Below are 17,245 nucleotides of genomic sequence, written 5' to 3'. Positions count from 1 at the left end.
ACCACAGTAGATGCTAAAGTTCAGCCTTGGTCTCTTGCTCATGAGGGAAGGAGGAGAGGGAAGGCAAGGAATCTATCAATTTGGGAGGAGCTGGGATACTGGCCCCATCCCATTACCAAGACTGCTCCCCAGCCTAGCTGGAGAGCTTCTGCTTTGCCTGGATATCTACAGAAAACAATGCAGATAAATGCATTGCGCTTCAAACAACTCCCTCCCCTTCTTCTTTTTTTTTTTTTTTTTTTTGGTGGTGGTTGTTGTTTTTTAAGATAGGGTCTTGCTCTGTTGTCCAGGCTGGAGTGTACAAATCACAGCTCACTGCAGCTTCAACCTTCCAGCCTCAGCCTCCCAAGTAGATGAGAATACAGATGTATGCCACCACACCCAGGTAATTTATTAATAATTTCTTTTTTTTTTTTTTGGTAGATACAGGGTGTTGCTTTGTTGCTTAGGCTGGTTCAAACTCCTGGGCTTAAGTGATCCTCCTACCTCGGCCTTCCAAGTAGCTGGGACCATGAGTATGTACCACCATGCCAAGCTAATTTTTTTGACTTTTTTTTTTTTTTTTTTTGAGACAGAGTCTCACTCTGTCACCCAGGCTGGAGTGCAGTGGCGTGATCTTGGCTCACTGCAACCTCTGCCTCCCGGGTTCAAGCGATTCTCCTGCCTCGGCCTCCCAAGTAGCTGGGATTACAGGTGTCTGCCACCACACCTGGCTAACTTTTGTATTTTCAGTACAGACAGGATTTCACCATGTTGGACAGGTTGGTCTCGAACTCCTGACCTCGTGATCCACCCACCTCGACCTCCCAAAGTGCTGGGATTACAGGCATAAGCCACTGCGACCAGCCAATTTTTTGACTTTTGTAGAGACAGAGTCTCCTCCTATGTTGCCCAGGATGGTCTTGAACTCCTGGGCTCAAGCAATCCTCCCGCTTTAGCCTCCCAAAGTGCTTGGATTACAGGTATGAGCCACCTGTCTGGCCTCCTCTTCATCTCCTCCTTGTCCTCAAGGTGCTCCATGGGCCCTGGGCCTCCTACTGGTACCCTGGGACAAGAGCAACACCAGCCCAGCCAGTCCTGAGTGGCCCAGCAGACACCTGAGCCCCAAACCAGCTCCAGACACCCCATTCCTCACCTGTGACCCCAGTGTCTGCCAAGTTCCCATTGCAAAGGCTCCAGCCCAGGGATTTCAGCTCCCCTGCTTCCCAGTGCAATCCAAAGACTGTGCTTTCTAGAGCTATAGTGGTGTGGGCTTTGGCAGGGAAGGTAGGGGAGGGCACACAGAGGGCAAGGGGAGGGGGCTACAAATAGTTGGCTTTTTAAATGGGATTCTCTGGCCTAGTCTTGAAAACCCAATCTAGACTGTTAAATGCAGGAACTGCTGGGCTCCTCTGGCTTACAGCATCTACCTTCCCTCTCTCCCCTTTACTATCTCCCTCTCACCACCTTTAGTTCATAACCGAATTCTTACAGAGATATAACCTCTGTCAGCTGATGACCAATACTGCCTCTTCCTCCAAACTGGAAGAGAAGCCTCTCTTTGTTCTCATGACCCTCAGAAAAGTCACTCTTGCAGTCTTTCTAGCATTTATCACAATTGTGAATAACTATGATTCTGTGCTTCTATTTAACGCCTGGCTCCTCTATGAGACTAAAGTTTCATGAGGGCAGGAATCACATCTGTCTTTTTCACTACTCTATCTCCTGTAAGAAGGAGCTGAGAAAATGTCTGTTGAAAAGAAGAAAATACTATTTCATTGTTGTGGTGCTGTGAGAAGTCCTTCTTGCAGTCTAACCTCCAACAGTCTTGCTGCAGTACCAGTTCCTCTCACTCTATCCTCTATGGAGCTAGAACCCTTCCTCTCCCAACTGCCCCTGAAGATTTGGACACCACCCACCCTCCAACCACCCCTGGTATCCCAGTCCTCAACCCTCCCCACCCTCAGGTTGGTTGGTGCAGAGAGTGAGACTCTAAAGTCTTCTAAGGAGCAGCCCTGAGCACATGGAGATGGAGAGGATGGGGTTGCTTAGGCAACTGTCGCCTGGCAACCAGCTCCCTGGCTGATCTCCTACACCGCCCCCCCCCACCCCCGCCTCATGCTGGGGGAGCTGGGACGAGAGAGGGATCAGGGCTGAGAAGGCAGGGAAGCAACAGAGATTCACTGAGCATCGTCTGACAGAGAGAAGTCAGGGTTAAAAAGACTAGGCCCCATCTATCCCCACTCCCTACCAAGGTAGCCCAAAGCACTTTTTATAATTCCATGCTTCCCAGGCCCCTTTCCCCACTGCTGCTCCCACCTCTGTGCCAACACTGCCAGAGGAGGAGATGCCCCTGTCTTAGGCAGTCCTTCCTCCCATCTAACCACAAACCCCTCTACAAAGCAGACGCAGTCTATACTGACCTTTTTTCCTTCTGCTATCCATTCCACATTGCTGCAGGGTCTTTGAAAGCCCTGAGGCAAGAACATGAACTCCACCCTGATTTTGGAAGAAGGGGTAGCTGGGGCCTAGGTAGGCACAAAATACCCTAACCTGACCCTATCCAAGGTTTGGAGGCCTATCCTAGCTAAACTTCCCTCCTACCCAATTAGGGAGGTTTTAATGAACACCTGGACCTCCTTAATTAGCCCTCTGCCTAATTACCTAACCAACTGGCAGGAGCCAGAGGCCTGGGCATCTGTTCTCCAGATGTGAGTCTCTCCTCTCCAGCCTCACCTGGCCCCATTCTTCTCCTGTCTGGTCTACTCCTCCTCTAGGAAGCCCTCGCAGATGATCTGGCCCTTGGCTGCTTCTCTTCTAACCATCTCTCCTTCACCCTGCCTAGTATCTGGAGCCCAGGGCTTGGGAGGACTTGGGCTACCAAAGAGATAGGGGGTTGGCCAGGATGGCCTTCCTGTTCTGATGGCCCCAGGGCCTGCCCAATCCTGACCTCAGGCCACAACTATGACTCCTCGGGCTGACAGTATCTATGTCACCAAAAGTTCCCCTTCAAAGGCTCTCAAGGCTCTGGCTGATTGACTCTGATTCACCTGACTCCGTGGACAGGACAAGGGTGGGGCGGAGTGAACCTTGTGGGTGGCAGGGGGTTGGGACAGGCAGAGGCAGGGCCTTCCTGGTGGACATGGGAGAAGCAAAGATGGGGAGGACATTTGGCAATGCCCACCCATATCTGTTCCCATCCTAGTGGTCCCAAGGCTCAAAGAAACTACAGGGCATCTGCTTTCAAAGCTCCCATACCAGCACAGGTCAAAAGGGAGCAGATGCCCAGAGAGGGAAACAGGCACAAACTCACCAACTGTGGAGAAGGGTGGCTGAGGAGAAGCCTTCACAAATGGACAGCAGGGAGCACGCAGGGCAGGAGGCCCCTCTGACAACACCCTTGACAAGGAGAGCTGAGGGGACCAGGGGGAATCAAGAAGGACCCCACTGATAGCCATTTTTCCAATCCCAGGTACCAACCCAATTAGAACTTGTGGGTTGTGTTTACATGCAAATGAGCTACACATGATGTGCAAAATGTACCGTAAAGGAGGACTGGTTTGGAGGGGGCATGGGAGAAGAAACAGGTCCCTGCCTCCCCCAATGCAACACCTCTGGGTACCTGAGCAATATTCAAACCATTCTCGGGTTTCAGAATGATGCTATCTCAGTTCCTGTGTGAAGGTGGCCTGGGGCCAGTGGGGAGAGCGGTGAAGGGGAGAGGTCAGGGCAGCCTCCTTGCAGCTGCAGCAGGGCTGAGCAGGGCTGTCCTTCCCATGGAGCTGCAGGGGAATTCCTTTCCGATAGCCAGCCTCTATCCTCTCTTTCTTGCTCTTGGCAGGGGAGTGCCTACCTGTCCTTCTCCCCTACACCCTTCCACCCATATCTGTTCCCATCCTAGTGGTCCCAAGGCTCAAAGAAACAACAGGGCATCTGCTTCCAGAGCTCCCATACCAGCACAGGTCAAAAGGGAGCAGATGCCCAGAGAAGCTGAGTGAGCAGCCTCGCATCACAGAGCAGTGGGCCTCAACCTGCTCTTCCTCATGGTGAGAAAGGGAGCTCTCATTAGGCGGGCCCTTCATCTCTTCCTCCCAGGCTGCTCCGGGCTGCAGGCTGAGGACTGGAGGGGAAGGCAGGAGGCGCTGGAGACAGCTGTCATCCCTCCTCCCGCCCCTTCCCTGTGGCTGGGCTGCAGGGCATGAAATAAGCAGCAGGCGCTGGGGGAGGGGGTGACAATCCAATCCACCTGTCACCCCCACAGTCAGGCAGCCTCAAGCAGCCTGCTCAGTAACGAGGGAGGAGGCGTGGGTGAGGCAGACACAGAAGAGGGTGGCAGAGGGGGGACAGACACACAGACACAGGAAAGATGACAGAGAAAAAGAGGCAGCGAGGCCAGAAGGCATTATGGGGCAGAGGCAGAGACAGATAAGGAGAGGGCTAGAGGAGAGGGAGAGGCAGGAGACCACAGAGACAAAGATTCAGAGAGAAGCAGGTAGAGAACAAGAGACAAGTTCAACAACGGCTTCCAGGACTGACTCCTGGCCCAGCGCTGGGGGAATAACTCAACAGGACACCATCCCTGCCCTCTGAGAACTTGCAGTCCAGCCAAGAGACAGACAAGGGAGGGGCAGGTCCCACCCAGGGCAAGGGCAGGGAGAGGCAAGGGGGCCCCTGGGGGCCTGGACTGGACCCAGACACAGTCCCGGAAGGAGCATCCCAGAGCAGGCAGGCCGGCCCTGAGAGGCAGCAGAGGTGAGGACCGAGGACCAAGGACGACAGCTGCCCAGCTGAATCCCCAGGCCCTGCCTTATTACCCAGTCTACCCTCAGGTTCACAACCTTCCTAGTCATTCTCTCTTCCAACTTCAGCCCTGGGACCTCCTCCCTAGTACAGAGACACAGGCTAAGGAGCTCTGGGAGACAGGGCAGGAAGGTGAAGCCGGTGATGCCCCCAAACACCCAGGCAAGATGGTCCAGGATCATTCTGTGGTTCACACAGTGAGCTCTTCCTTCACAAAAGAAGTGGGGGGCATTACCCCTCCGAAGTCTGAGCCAAGGCAGGAGCCTCACATTGTCCCTCTCCCCATCCCACACACAGCCCAATTCTCACACCCCCTCCTGCGAGGCCTGCTCCCCACGCCCCTGCTCCTGGGCCCCTCTCGGGTCTCCCTCTCATGCTCCGTTCCCTCTGCCCCCTCTCTGTCCCCACCCCCTCCCACAGCAGCGTCTTTTCTTCACCCCAGAAGTGCTTCTAGGGTCTGATCTCAAAGGCAGGGACCCAGCCCCAACCCTTCAAAGTTCTGTCTGGCAGGCTCACTACCCAAATCCCTGGTTCCCACCGTCTTTCCCTCCCTCGGGGACTCCCCTCCCCCAGTCCAGCAGCCTCAGGGCTGGGCAGGGGCTATTTTTAGCCTGGGCACTGAGCTAATTTTAACTCACCGACAGGGGACCTGGGGGCGGGCTGTTGGTTTGTGGGGGCAGGCAGTCCAGGAAAGCTGGGCCTAGGGCAGGGGTGGTCTCAGGCCCCAGGCACCCTAAGAACTCAAGTGGGGGGCAGGCCCTGCAGTCTCAGCTTAAGGGACAGGAACCGACTTGCCAAGGGGAGCACACAGTATGGAGAGCAGGGCTGAGCCCTCCCCCTAGCTTCCGCTGGACAACTCTCCCGAGCCCCACCCTAGCCTTCCCGCCCTCTTCTCCCTGGCAAGTCTCCTGGGATGGGGTCATCCTGTTCTCTGCCCAGGAGATGCCTCTCCAGTGAGGGTCTGTCTCCTGAGCCTCCTCCATGTCTTCCTCACCCCAGCTTGTTCTTCCTGTAGTCTAGCTCTCATCCTTCCTGTAGCAGCTGTGAGGCCATTTGGCTCTCTACAAGGCAGCAGCCTGTCCGCCAGGGTCCAGCACTTCCCAACTCCAGCTCTGACCTTCCCCTTATGGCCTCTGGGCTGGCTCCTAGGTAACCACCCCGCACCCCCACAAAACAAGCTCCTAGAGCTAGCCAGACTGTTCTTAGAAGTATTTGGGGGCAACAGGAGATTGAGTCCCAGTAGAGAAGGGATGGGTGAGGTAGGGCAATGAACAGCTTAGGGAAATATGGGGTCTCTAAGCTGGGATTCTGGATACCTGGGTTCTAGTCCCTGCTCTGGTCTAAGATGTGATCCTGAGTAAGTCACTGCCTTCTACAGGCTTCACCCCACTGGCCAGTATTATGGGTAGCTGGGTGGACTAGGTACCCAAATGCCCTTCTGGCCCAAACACATGGCTCCTGTGCTCTCTGGGGAGGCCCAAAGGGAAGGGAGGTCAGAATTGTGTAAGTCATGGAGAGGAACTGAAGAGATGGCCTGGCTGGGTCTGTCATCCTCCTGCTGGGGAGGAAAGGCAATGAGGGCGCTAGAAGACAGTCAGGATGGGGCTGGTGAAGGGGCAGGTGCCTTCTAAACAGTAACCCCCCAACAGATGGCCAAGGGTTCACAAAGGCTCTGGTCAGCCAGAACAAGTACCCAGTGGGGCACACAAGGCCCTTGTGGCAGAGGCTCAGTCATCCCAATCCCCTCACACACTGGGAATGCCTATCAGACCCACCTGCTTGTGGTTACTGAGCAGCAACTAGCCCAAGGTCACTGTTTGGTCCCTGGTGGGACCAGCTCTAGAACCCAAGCCTAAGGCTGTCTTCATACTCCATCCCCGCAGGCCGAGCTGCAATGACTCACCACCACTCATTTGCATGAGGATTTGCATAGCGTCTCTGACCTTATTCCTTCAGGCTCAACTTCCCATTCCAGGACCTGGGTCACCCCCACCCAGGATCCGTAGGCACTTGCGGACACCAAGTGGAGTTCTTGGCACCTCAGGCCTTTGTTCCCATCTTTCCCCTCCAGAAAGCGTTCTTGGATTTATAGTAACTCCCAGTGATACAGTATAGAGCTCTCAGTCCAACTGGGTCCCCTACTCTTGTCTAGGCAGAGGTGGGGAAGGGGTGTGAAATCACGAGGAATAAGCAAGCATGGCAGCTACAGGAGTTTGGTAAGATTCACAGGGTGAAGTGTGGCTCTGTCACTGCCTTGGGGCGTCACAGGAGAAGAATCCCATTCCCCTCTTTAGTGCTAAGGTTGGGGCAGCAGCAGCAGGAGGGAGGTGAGCTGTCCTTTACTTCCATTTCTAGCTCCATTTCCAAAACGCATCCACAGTGCAGGGTGGGAGGAAATGGCCCAGGACAGCAGGTAGGACAGATATAAGACTACAGAAAGAACTTCTCAGGGCTGAGTCTTTGGACTCAAAGTAGTCTCTGGGGCTCAAACTTGTTTTGTCAGAAGCCCTCCAACCAAGCATGTGAGGCTGGTGACACGTGGGAGGGCATGGAGGCCCCAGCATTGTATGCCAACCAATGGGAGCTGCAGACAACCAATCTCCTACCTACCTTTAAGTCTGACCTACATTTGTCCAGAGTATCTACACCTCTCCCATATCTTCTGAAACAATGAAGCCCAGCAGTGGTCTCCAATCCTAGGAAGTCCTTCCTGCTATCTAACTGCCATCCCTCCCACCGCAGCCAATCTTCCACTGTTACCTAACCCAATTTGGTCATCTAGACAAGAGCAATGGACAAGGGCCCTTGGCTATCAGAAGCCCTGGCTGAGGAGAGGTGGGGGCGGTTGGGACGGTTAGTGTGTCACCTTCCACCTCCCCAACACAACTTCCCTCTGGGGTCTCAGGAGACAGAAGTGAAAGTGGCAGCTGGGGCCTTGGGGGCGGGTCAGCTTGAGAGCCGTTGGAATGAGCATAATGCCACCAGTGCTGGGTCTGGGCTGCCTGCCATTGCAGCGGGTGGGCTAATGGTTAGATCAGGGGAGGGACTTCCCATGGAAATAAGTGCATGGGGTAATGAGGAGTGTGGGCCCCTGGCCAAAGGAAGAGCAGGCTGAAGAGATAAAAATGGAGAGAGGCAGGCAGCAGACAGTCTCAGAAGGGCATTCTCTTCCCGGGCAGTGTTCGTCCCCTTTTTTAAAGCAGCAAGATCCTTTCTTCTCACCCACAGCACTGAGACAGGGCTGCTCTGGCTGAAGCAGATGAAGGGGGTCTGAGCCCTGATTGCTGGGACATGAGAGCTAAGAGAGAGGGGAAAGAGTCCAAGGCCTGGGCCCTCAGACTGGACAGCACCAATTATGAGGAAAGGGGAGGTGGAAAACATGAAGGGTTCACCTACGATGATGACAGGGGACCCGAAAGAGGCCAATCCAATCAGGGAAAGCAAATCCTCCTAGAGACATCATGACCTCGAGAAGCCACTGAGGATTTAAAGGGGCCGTTCAGGGCAATAGCTGGGTCTCCTTCTAACTCGAAGGACAGTCCTCTAAGCCCCTGGCAGCGGAGGGAGGGCGGGCATCGTGGCTGCGTGGGCCTGCTGAGGCGGCCAGCCAGGCAGCTCTTACAGGATTAGCTTGCTGCTTTCAGGAAAGGTGCCAGGTGAGGCTAAGATGCCCAGCCAGATGGAGGGGGGGCCCAGAAGGAAGGGGGTGGGGAGAGCAGTACCTGCACAAGGCCATGCAGATACATGTCGCCAAATCCGTGCTCCTTACCAATACCTGGCTTCTCACCCTTTCATGAGGATGCCGTGCAGGGACCCCTCAGATTTTTGCCAGCAAGGACCTCTGCCTACCAAGTTTTCCTTGCCATTACTATGATCTGGAGTTATCCTTCCTCTGAGGGGAAGTCCTGCCTGTTGTCTACTCTTGACTCCCCTGCTACAGTTTACAACCAGGGCCCCACCCCTCAGAACAGGTGAGGGGCTAAGCAGTTCCCCTAACTCCCCTCCTTCTTAGCTCCCCACCCCCAGGCTGACAGGTGGGGGAGATAAGAGGGAGCAGCTGGGCTAGGACACCTGTCCCCACCCAGCCATCATGGGCCCCAGAGGCCTGCATAAGGAGACTCAGCATAGAGGAGGCAGTGGTGGTGGCTGGAGGAAAGGGCCCATAGGTTAAGGAGAGAGGTGACAGGAAAGTCTGAGAAACCCACTTTCAGATCATCCCATCCTCCTGGTCTACCCCAACCATCATCCCTCACCAAAAGCACAATACACACATGCTTTAAAGGGAAAATCTCAAGGTTTGAGGTCATCCCTCAAACCCCTTGCTCCATTCCCTTGTTACTTGATCCAACTGGAGTGGGAAGACCCCAGGAAAAGGGACCAAGCCCCACTCTCCTCACTCCACCCGCCTGCCGTGCATTTCTACTTGAAACTCAGGGATGGGCTCTCCCCGTATTCTTTGTTCTCTCAACCCTCAACCCTAGGTATTTGCTGGTGGGCTGAGGATGAGAGAATCACGAGGGATAAGCAAGCATGCAGCCAGAGGGATCTGGCAAGACTTGTGGGGCTAAGTGTGGAGGAGGCAGGTTCTGAGACAAGGAGACGGCCGGATGGGGAGGGGAGGGCTGGGCTCAGCTTCCCAACCCATCCCAGGGCCAAACGGAGCCCTAGGCCAGGAGGAACCCTCAAGGCCTCAATCCCTACCCTGGACACCAAAGGCATTCCTTGCCCCCACCCCTGCTTCTGGGTAGCTGCCTTAGCAGGCAAGTCCTGGGCCACGCTGGGGCTGAAGGTCTGAGAGAAAAGATGCAACCATCACACTTTTTCTGGCGGAAACTCCTTCCCTTCCCATGTGAGGCAGGTAGCACCACCTCCCTTTCACAGGTATGGAAACTCACACAGAGATGGGCAGGGACTTCCTCAAGGTCACCAGAAATAAGGGGCAGAGGCAGACTGACTGTTGGGCACACGGCTTCTGCTTACAACCTGGATGGGAGTGGGAGGGAGTCTCCCTCCACCTGGGAGTTCTAGCACATTCCTTCCAGGGCCCATTCCCCAGGTCTGGGCCTGGGAGGCTCACATTGGCCTTGTGTCTGCCTTGAGACAAGCCCAGCCTCTTGTGGTCCAAGCCTTCCCACTCTAGTGTCTCTTCTCATTCATCCCATGCGGCAGCTCACAGCGATAGCAGGAGGGGTCTCGGAGTGTCATTTGTTCCTGCCCTGACACCCTTGCTTTGGGGGCTTTCTCCATGACACTCAAGTCAAAACAATACCCTCCTCACCTTGCCACCAAAGGCTGATTCTCTGCCCTCTGCTGAGGAATCCTGGTTTTCTCTTCCCTTCAATTTCTCCTCCTCTCAGGTCTCCGTGGGCCTCCTTTCCATTGCCCCGTCCTGCAGGGCAGGATCTCTCCTTTAATCTCAGACAAAAGCCCTTTATACTTCATAACTAGGAAAGCTTAAAAGTCACTTAAATCTCTGAGACTCAGTTTCCCAATTCAAAAAAACAGTTTTAGAGAGAAACAGTCTTCTTATGTTCCCATGCTCAGTACAAAGCTTGGCACACAGGAACATAAGAAATGGAAGTTTCCTTCCTCCCTTTTGAGAACCCATCACCTCTCTTCATTGGGATCTCAAAAGTTTTGGTTTTTGGGTGGGGCACGATGGCTCACACCTGGAGTCCCAGCTACCTGGAAGGCTGAGGCCGGAGGATCGCTTGAATGGGAGGCTGCAGTGAGCCATGATGGCACCACTGCACTCGAGCCTGGACAATAGAGCAAGATCCTGCCTCAAAAAAAATTAAAAAGTTGTGGTTTTTGGTCTTCAAAGTATACTGGAAAGTTGGGCAAGAGGGGTAATGCTGAGGGTAAAGCTCCTTTGACCAGGGGGCAAAAAAAAAAAAAAAGCTCCCTCTGCATGGTTTCCTCGTCTGCTCAGCTCCTAGGAGAGTGGCCACAGCACCCAGCCAGAGGCACCAAGCCAAGGTCAGTGACCAGGCCTAGAGCCCAGAGCCTCCTGGGAGGGTAAGTTTAAATGAGTAAATATGGTCCCATCTGGGTGTGGCCAGCGACAGGCCAGAGCTTTGGACATGTCCCGCCCCTCCCAGCCTACAGCAGAAAGAAAAGAAGTCAGACAGGCACAAGTGCCTCCCGCCCCCTTGGCTATCAGGGTCCTGTGCAGAATCAATGAATGCATTCCCCTGTCTCCACACCAGCCAGGACTAACCAGAAGCATAACTTGGCTCTCAGAAAAGAGAGGCTTGTAGCCTCGGCCTCAGGAAAAGGAAAATGTCAGATGAAGAGGGCCTTGGGGATCACCTAGGCCAAGGATCTACCCCCAGATGCCTGAGGGCTTAGATGTAGTCTTGATGCCTCACAGTGGCCTTGCTCATCAGGGTGAGTGGGGAGGGCAACAGAGACCAGCGACAAACCACCAAAACACCCAGGTGTTAATCACCGAAAGGCGAAACTCTGTACATCTGGAAAGCTGGGGCCCAAGAGGAGGGACCCGGGGACACACGGTCAGTGTGAGGGGCAGAGGCAGGCTGTGCCAGGAACACAGAGAGGGGCACGTGGGGGAAGGGTAAGGGGCAGGGATGAAAGTCAGCCAAGGCTCCTTGACTCACAAGCCATGCTCTTTATTTTGCAGACAGGGCTCTGCCTGCCCATCTGTGGTCTAACCTTAATCCCTCCTGCTCCAGTCAGCCCTTCTCTCTTCAAAGTTCTTGCTATGCCCTTCGCCTTCTTGCCTCCGGTCCCCTCAACCCCATCCCAACTCTCCAATCCTTTAATCATCTTTGCCATTCACTACCCCCCACCTCCCGCAGTGCAGCAGCTGCTCTGTGGGTGTCTACATACCAGTGTGTATGTGTTGCACACCTTCCTGCATGTGTACCACTAAATGCTATGGACTGCATTGGGCATGCCTGTCTACATGAGACCCTTATCTAGCTCCCACTACTGGGGGAAAGGGGCCTAATGGCTAGTTCTCCCACAGCTCCAGGACAAACGCCTCAGAATACTTTCAGCCATAAGCAGGGAGAGGAAAAAGAAGATAAATATTCCGAGATCCAAATAGCACCAACCCCACCAAGCCAAAGGTCAAGGCCTTTCCTTTCGGAAGAGCCACTGGAAAAGAAAGTGCTTTGAGTTCCCCTCCTTTCCTATGCAAAATTAGAGCCATCTCTCTCCCCTCCAGCTTCCCCACTGGGAAGTTCTTCCTGAAGTCTAAGCTCCATCCTACCTGCTGTGATCATGGATAGACAGAGCGACATCGACCACAATACAGTCAGACGTCCAGCTTCTAGAACACAGCTTCTAGTACCTAACCGCCCCTCCCTCCATGAGTAAGTCACCAAACTGGGACAGAAGAACAGACAGTTGGCCGGACTCCGGCCCCATGACTGGCTCATAAAAGCCACCAGCAATTACAGTGATGCTGAGGTTGTGCCGGCCTGCCACCATTTCCTCCTTCTCTATAAAAAAGAGATAGTTGCCTCAAACCAGCTGGCCTGAGAGAGCCTCGAGAGTCCCAGCCATGGTCCCGTGGGATGGGGAGAATCCCAGCACCACAGTGCCATGAGACTCAGAACCTGACCCTTGATGATGGGTTCCAGGCTCACATCGGATCCTCAAACCCACTTATAGAACCTGATGAACACCAACGATGACCTGTGTCCAAGAGGTCAAGGCCTGTATTAAGTCAAGGCCCTCAACTCCTCTTTTCCAGTAAGGCCACCACTCTCTCGACTAGAGGGGCAAAGAAGCAGGGGGCCTGACTCAAATAGAACTAGGGAAATGTTGGGCCCACCCACTTGCTCCTGGACTTCCCTTGTCCCCATAAAGGTACTCAGGTGTGTGGCAAAGTGTCCAACCAAGGGCCCACACCAGGCCAGCGTAAGTCCTGAGACTCTGGATCCAGTGCCAACCAGGGAGAGCAGGGGGCCCAGCTGGTCAGGAAGAGAAGGTTGACAAAATGGGGAGAGGTCCAGGCCTCTCTGGGGGTATAAGAGCCAGGAACGACCACAGCAGAGGGACCCTCTGAGGGCACGGTAGAGGAGAAGGGTCTGAGGGGCTGGGCCATAATCAATGAGGGCCTATCCCCAAGGCCTCCTCGGGGGGGCCAAGGCACCTCCCACTCCAAGCTTCCTTACTACTGCTCCTTTAGCTCCCCCCAACCTGAAGAGTCTCCTTCTGGCTTCTCTTCCCTATCACATCTCCCAGGAAAGATTAAAAAAAAAAAAAAAAAACCCTGCTACAGAGAGATTATATAACAGCAGCCAGAAAGACTATCATATCTCCCAGCCTATGAGAAGAACCAGGAGCCAAGGGGGCAGAGCCAGGATGCCCAGGCCCTCCAGCCCAGGGGCACCAAGCACAGAGTGGGGTGGACACGGACAGCACCTGCCACCCCTCCAAGTCCTCCACCAATCTTTCAGGCATTGAGTACAGCAGACAGAAGCTCTAGCCAATTCCCCATGCCCATCCCCCAACACAAGGATCATGAGGCTCTCTGGGTCCTGCTTCTCCCCTTGGACTGGGGCTTCCATGAACACGGACTGTATGTCTCCTTTCCCAGAATCCCTCCCTACTATGAAGTTGTGCCTAAAAGAGTGGAAAGACGAAAGCTCTGACACAGATTTGCTGTGTGATCTCAGGTAAAAAACTCAACCTTTTGGGTCCCTACAGGGGTGAGTAAAAGCTCCTCCCTTCCCCCCTCCCCCCCTTCCCCCCAGAGAGACCAGAGACCTCTCCCTTTACAAATGTACATGCACACACATACATATACACACATATGCAAACATACAGGGTGTGTTGGCGGGGGCAGGGGAGTTACAACAAAGAGAATATAATCACTGAGACCCAAAGGTCCAAATGCCTATGCTGGGGCAAGTGGGGAAGGAGCTCCATATAAGCTCCAGTGTCCCCCAATCACCCCGTATAAAGAGGTCCTCAGCCACTCCCACAATAGTCCTACCCCACCCCCATCTCCTGCCCAACACACTGGGAAACCACAGGAAGGAAATTCATTCCCAGGCAGGGCCGTGGGAGCTGGGACAGCCAGACTAAGTCCTGGGGCGGGTGTGACCCCGTGGCCACAAGCGGGTGGACATCTGTGAACACTGACATGTGCCTTTTCAATGCTCTCCTCAGCTACTGAGACCTTCCTGTTGGGGTTGGGAGAGGAGTGGGAGGTGGACAGCTCCCAAACGCCAAAACACCCAATCTCAGGCTGACCTGCGCTCCCCTCCTATCTCCAGGCCAGAGCAGCCCAAGGTCACCGCCCCAGACGGCAAACTTCCCATAGTCTAGGCTGGACCCTGAATTGCTGCGGAGACCCACTGAAGGGATAGGAGGAGGAGTGGATAAGAGCCACCTCCACCCCAAAGCAAAGAAACCAGGACTCTGAGGAAAACTCAAATGGGGGTTGGGCACAGCAAAGAGGGACACAGGATCCCCCCCAACCCGCTATACCCTCCCCCAACCCATCAACAATGCACCAAGTAATGGGAGGCAGAGGGAGGCTCCCACTCAGAAGGGCAAACCTGGGATAACCCGGTCGGTGGCTCCTAGAGTGCCTTCCTTTCAGGAGGAGTCCTCGGAAGGCTGCTGAGAGGACAGCGTGATTCACTAGGGGGAGGGGGCCCCTTTCCCCATCCCCCTAAGACCCGAACCTGGTAGGAGAGAAGCTGGCATTGGAGTGGGGGACTAAAAGCATTTTGGTCTCCTTGGCCCATCCTCCCAAAAGCCCCCCCAAACTTCCTAAACCCCCGCTCGCAGCCCAGCTCCGCCTGCCATAGGTGGAAAGGACTAGAGAACTCTTGCCCAGATGTTGAACAGCTGCAAACTTCTGGCCAGGGAGTTCTCCAGTTGGGGTTACTGACAAACCACATCAGGGGTCTCGGAAGCGGGGCTAGGAGGTCTCAAGGAAGGGTCCTGCGTGCCCACCTCGTGGCGACTCCGCGTCCCAACTCCACAGGCACCCGGCAAACACGGGCCCCGGAGACACACACACTCACACACCCCAACCCACTACCCCGGTGTCATCTGAACAACATCCCCCCTCCCTCCCCCGCTTCCCAAACAGCTGCGGCTCCCCCCGCCTCCACCCTCCCGCCGCCCTCCCAGGCCCCCTTCTGCACCATTTCGGGCCAAGGAGGAGGGAACAGGCGGCGAGAGGAGGGAGAGGGAGGGAGGGCCGGCTGTTAAAATGTCAGTCGCTCCCGGCTGTCACCGGAGACCCCCTCGGAGGATGGCGCCCCGTCCCAGACCGCTCGGAGGCCGTCGTAAACCCCCTACACGAACAGGCGGGCGCGCCCCCAATCCGCCCGTCCCCACCCCGTACTCCCAACACCCAAGGGAATTGCAGCCCACTCCACTTGTCCCCCACGACAGACTCCCTGACACAAACAGTCCCCTAGGTAATCCCCGCCAACGCCACACGAAAACACGGCCCGCTTCGCGAGTTCCTCCCGGCCCGGGGGCTGCCCCATCCCACCCCTCAGGGGGACGGTCTAGACCACCCTCCACCCCCAACCCCTGGACCGGGTGGGGGAGGGGGCCTCTTAAAGTGGCAGGCGCATTATTTTTCTCTACTCACCAGCCCGGCTGGGGGAACGGTGTTGTCACGGCAAAGAGCGGGTAGCCCTCGCCCCTGGTCCGGGGGATCTTCAACACCGGGAAGCCGCAGCTCCGGGCGGGGGGAATAATAAATGAGGCCGGCGTCCGCGCGGGCCCTGGGCGGCGCCGTGGGGCCTGGGCCCCCGTCGTGGGCGCGGGGGCCGGCAGGCGGGCGGCAGGCAAGCGGGGAACCGGGGCCGAGCGCCTGAGCCGCCTCGGCTGTTGTTGATATTTTGCTTCCTTCCTCCTTTCGGGCTCCAAAGGTAACTCCTCCAGCCCCCGGGAGTCGAGGCCGACGTAGGCACAGCTCAGCCTAGCTTGGGGGGTGGGGGGAAAGGGATGACGGACAGGCGTGGGGGCCAATGGGAGGCACCTGTGGGGGTGGCGGGGCGGAGCCGTGGCTGGGGCGGTCCCGAGGACGCGGCCCCGCCCCTCGCTTCCCCAGGGCTGGCCGGGCCAGGCCGGGTCGGCCCCCACCCCACCGCCCTCCCAAGCTAGGCTGCGGCGCTGGGAGCGGCGGATCCCTCCGCCTGCCAGGAGGGAGGGAGGAAGGGACGAAGCGAGGCAAAGTAGGGAGGCGAGACCCAGAGGCCTTTAAAGGGATCGGTCCGCTCCCACGGTGCCCCTCGGAGCACGCCGGCCGCCCGCCCGTCCGCCTGGCGCTGCTGCCACCGCGTGCTCCAGGAGGTTCTTTCCGGGGAGGCCGTGCGAGCTGCACGCACACTCTCAACACGCGCCACCTCGGCACCTCCTCGCGGCCCCGGGCCCCAGGAGAGTTGGGAGGTGGGAGTCTAAGTAGATAAATTAAGGGGAGACTGGAAGTGGTGAAAAGCTCCCATCTCCCCCACTTGGTGTGTGACAAAGCCCCACGCACGGGCGACATTCTTGGGGTTGGGGGGTGTTACCTAGGGAGCTCAGTTGCTCCCTCTACCTGTGACAGGCCCCCTCCCGTCCCAGGGCCCGGCTCGGCAGACGCCCAGCAATTTAAAGCGACAGCTCATAGTTCTTGGGTGACCTAATCTCCAGTGCTTGCGGGGCCCCACAGCACTTACTGCCGAGGGGGCAATTTAAAGGGGCGGGACCCTAATTCCTACCCACCTCCCGCCGCACAGTAAACACCCAGAAATGTCTTATTAAAGAAGCAGTAGTAGCTCTTTAAAATTTTTTATTTTTATATTCCTGGTTGCTCCAGGGTGTGGCGAATATTTACGTGCCCTACAACAGGAGTGTGGGTGCCATGCCTACTGGACAACTGACCCGTCAGGCTTCAGCATCCCTGTTACTTCCAAGTCCTGCTGCTTTCTCCCAGGAGCGTAAGGAAATGATGGCATCTGGCTTAGATCTCAAAGAACCTTGCAGAACAGAAGGGCACTCACTCAGTTCTTCACACACCCCGAATTTTTTTTTTTTTTTTTTTGAGACGGAGTCTTTCTTCGTCGCCCAGGCTGGAGTGCAGTGGCGCGATCTTGGCTCACTGCAACTTCCGCCTCCCAGGTTCAAGCGATTCTCCTGCCTCGCCTCCCCTCCCGCCTCCCGAATAGCTGGGACGACAGGCGCACGCCCCCACGCCCGGCTAATTTTTTGTATTTTAGTGGAGATGGGATTTCACCGTGTTGCCCAGGCTGGTCTCGAACTCCTGAGCTCAAGCAATCCGCCCGCCTCGGCCTTCCAAAGTGCTAGGATTACAGGCGTGAGCCACCGCGCCCAGACACACACCCTGATTTCTGGCTGGATCTGATTTACCGGACAAAGACTCCAATATATAGAGAGAGGCAACATGTCATGGTGGTTAGAAATATCAACTTTGCCGTCAAGCTGTCCTGGTTCAGATCCTCACTCCACCATTCATTAG

General features: G+C 55.8%; 1 protein-coding gene across 11 annotated transcripts in view; it reads right to left on the bottom strand.

The window, feature by feature from the left end:
• MEF2D (myocyte enhancer factor 2D) overlaps positions 1-15,729 on the bottom strand; it is a 37,691-nt gene extending 21,962 nt beyond the window's left edge. For 2 of the 11 annotated variants that reach the window (XM_009434442.5, XM_009434456.4), the window contains exon 1: positions 15,374-15,729. The gene's annotated coding sequence lies outside the window, so the exon portion shown is untranslated. Of the gene's footprint in view, positions 1-10,057; positions 13,467-14,318; positions 14,448-14,721; positions 14,760-15,373 lie in introns of those variants that run through there. The other 9 variants (XM_063796980.1, XM_016929157.3, XM_001165500.7 and 6 more) reach the window with 7 other exon arrangements.
• Between the last annotated feature and the right edge of the window lie 1,516 nt (positions 15,730-17,245).

This window comes from Pan troglodytes, chromosome 1 (assembly GCF_028858775.2).
Source record: "Pan troglodytes isolate AG18354 chromosome 1, NHGRI_mPanTro3-v2.0_pri, whole genome shotgun sequence".
Taxonomy (NCBI): domain Eukaryota; kingdom Metazoa; phylum Chordata; class Mammalia; order Primates; family Hominidae; genus Pan; species Pan troglodytes.
The sequence above is the reverse complement of the archived record's forward strand: the minus strand, read 5'-3'. Positions and strand labels throughout refer to the sequence as shown.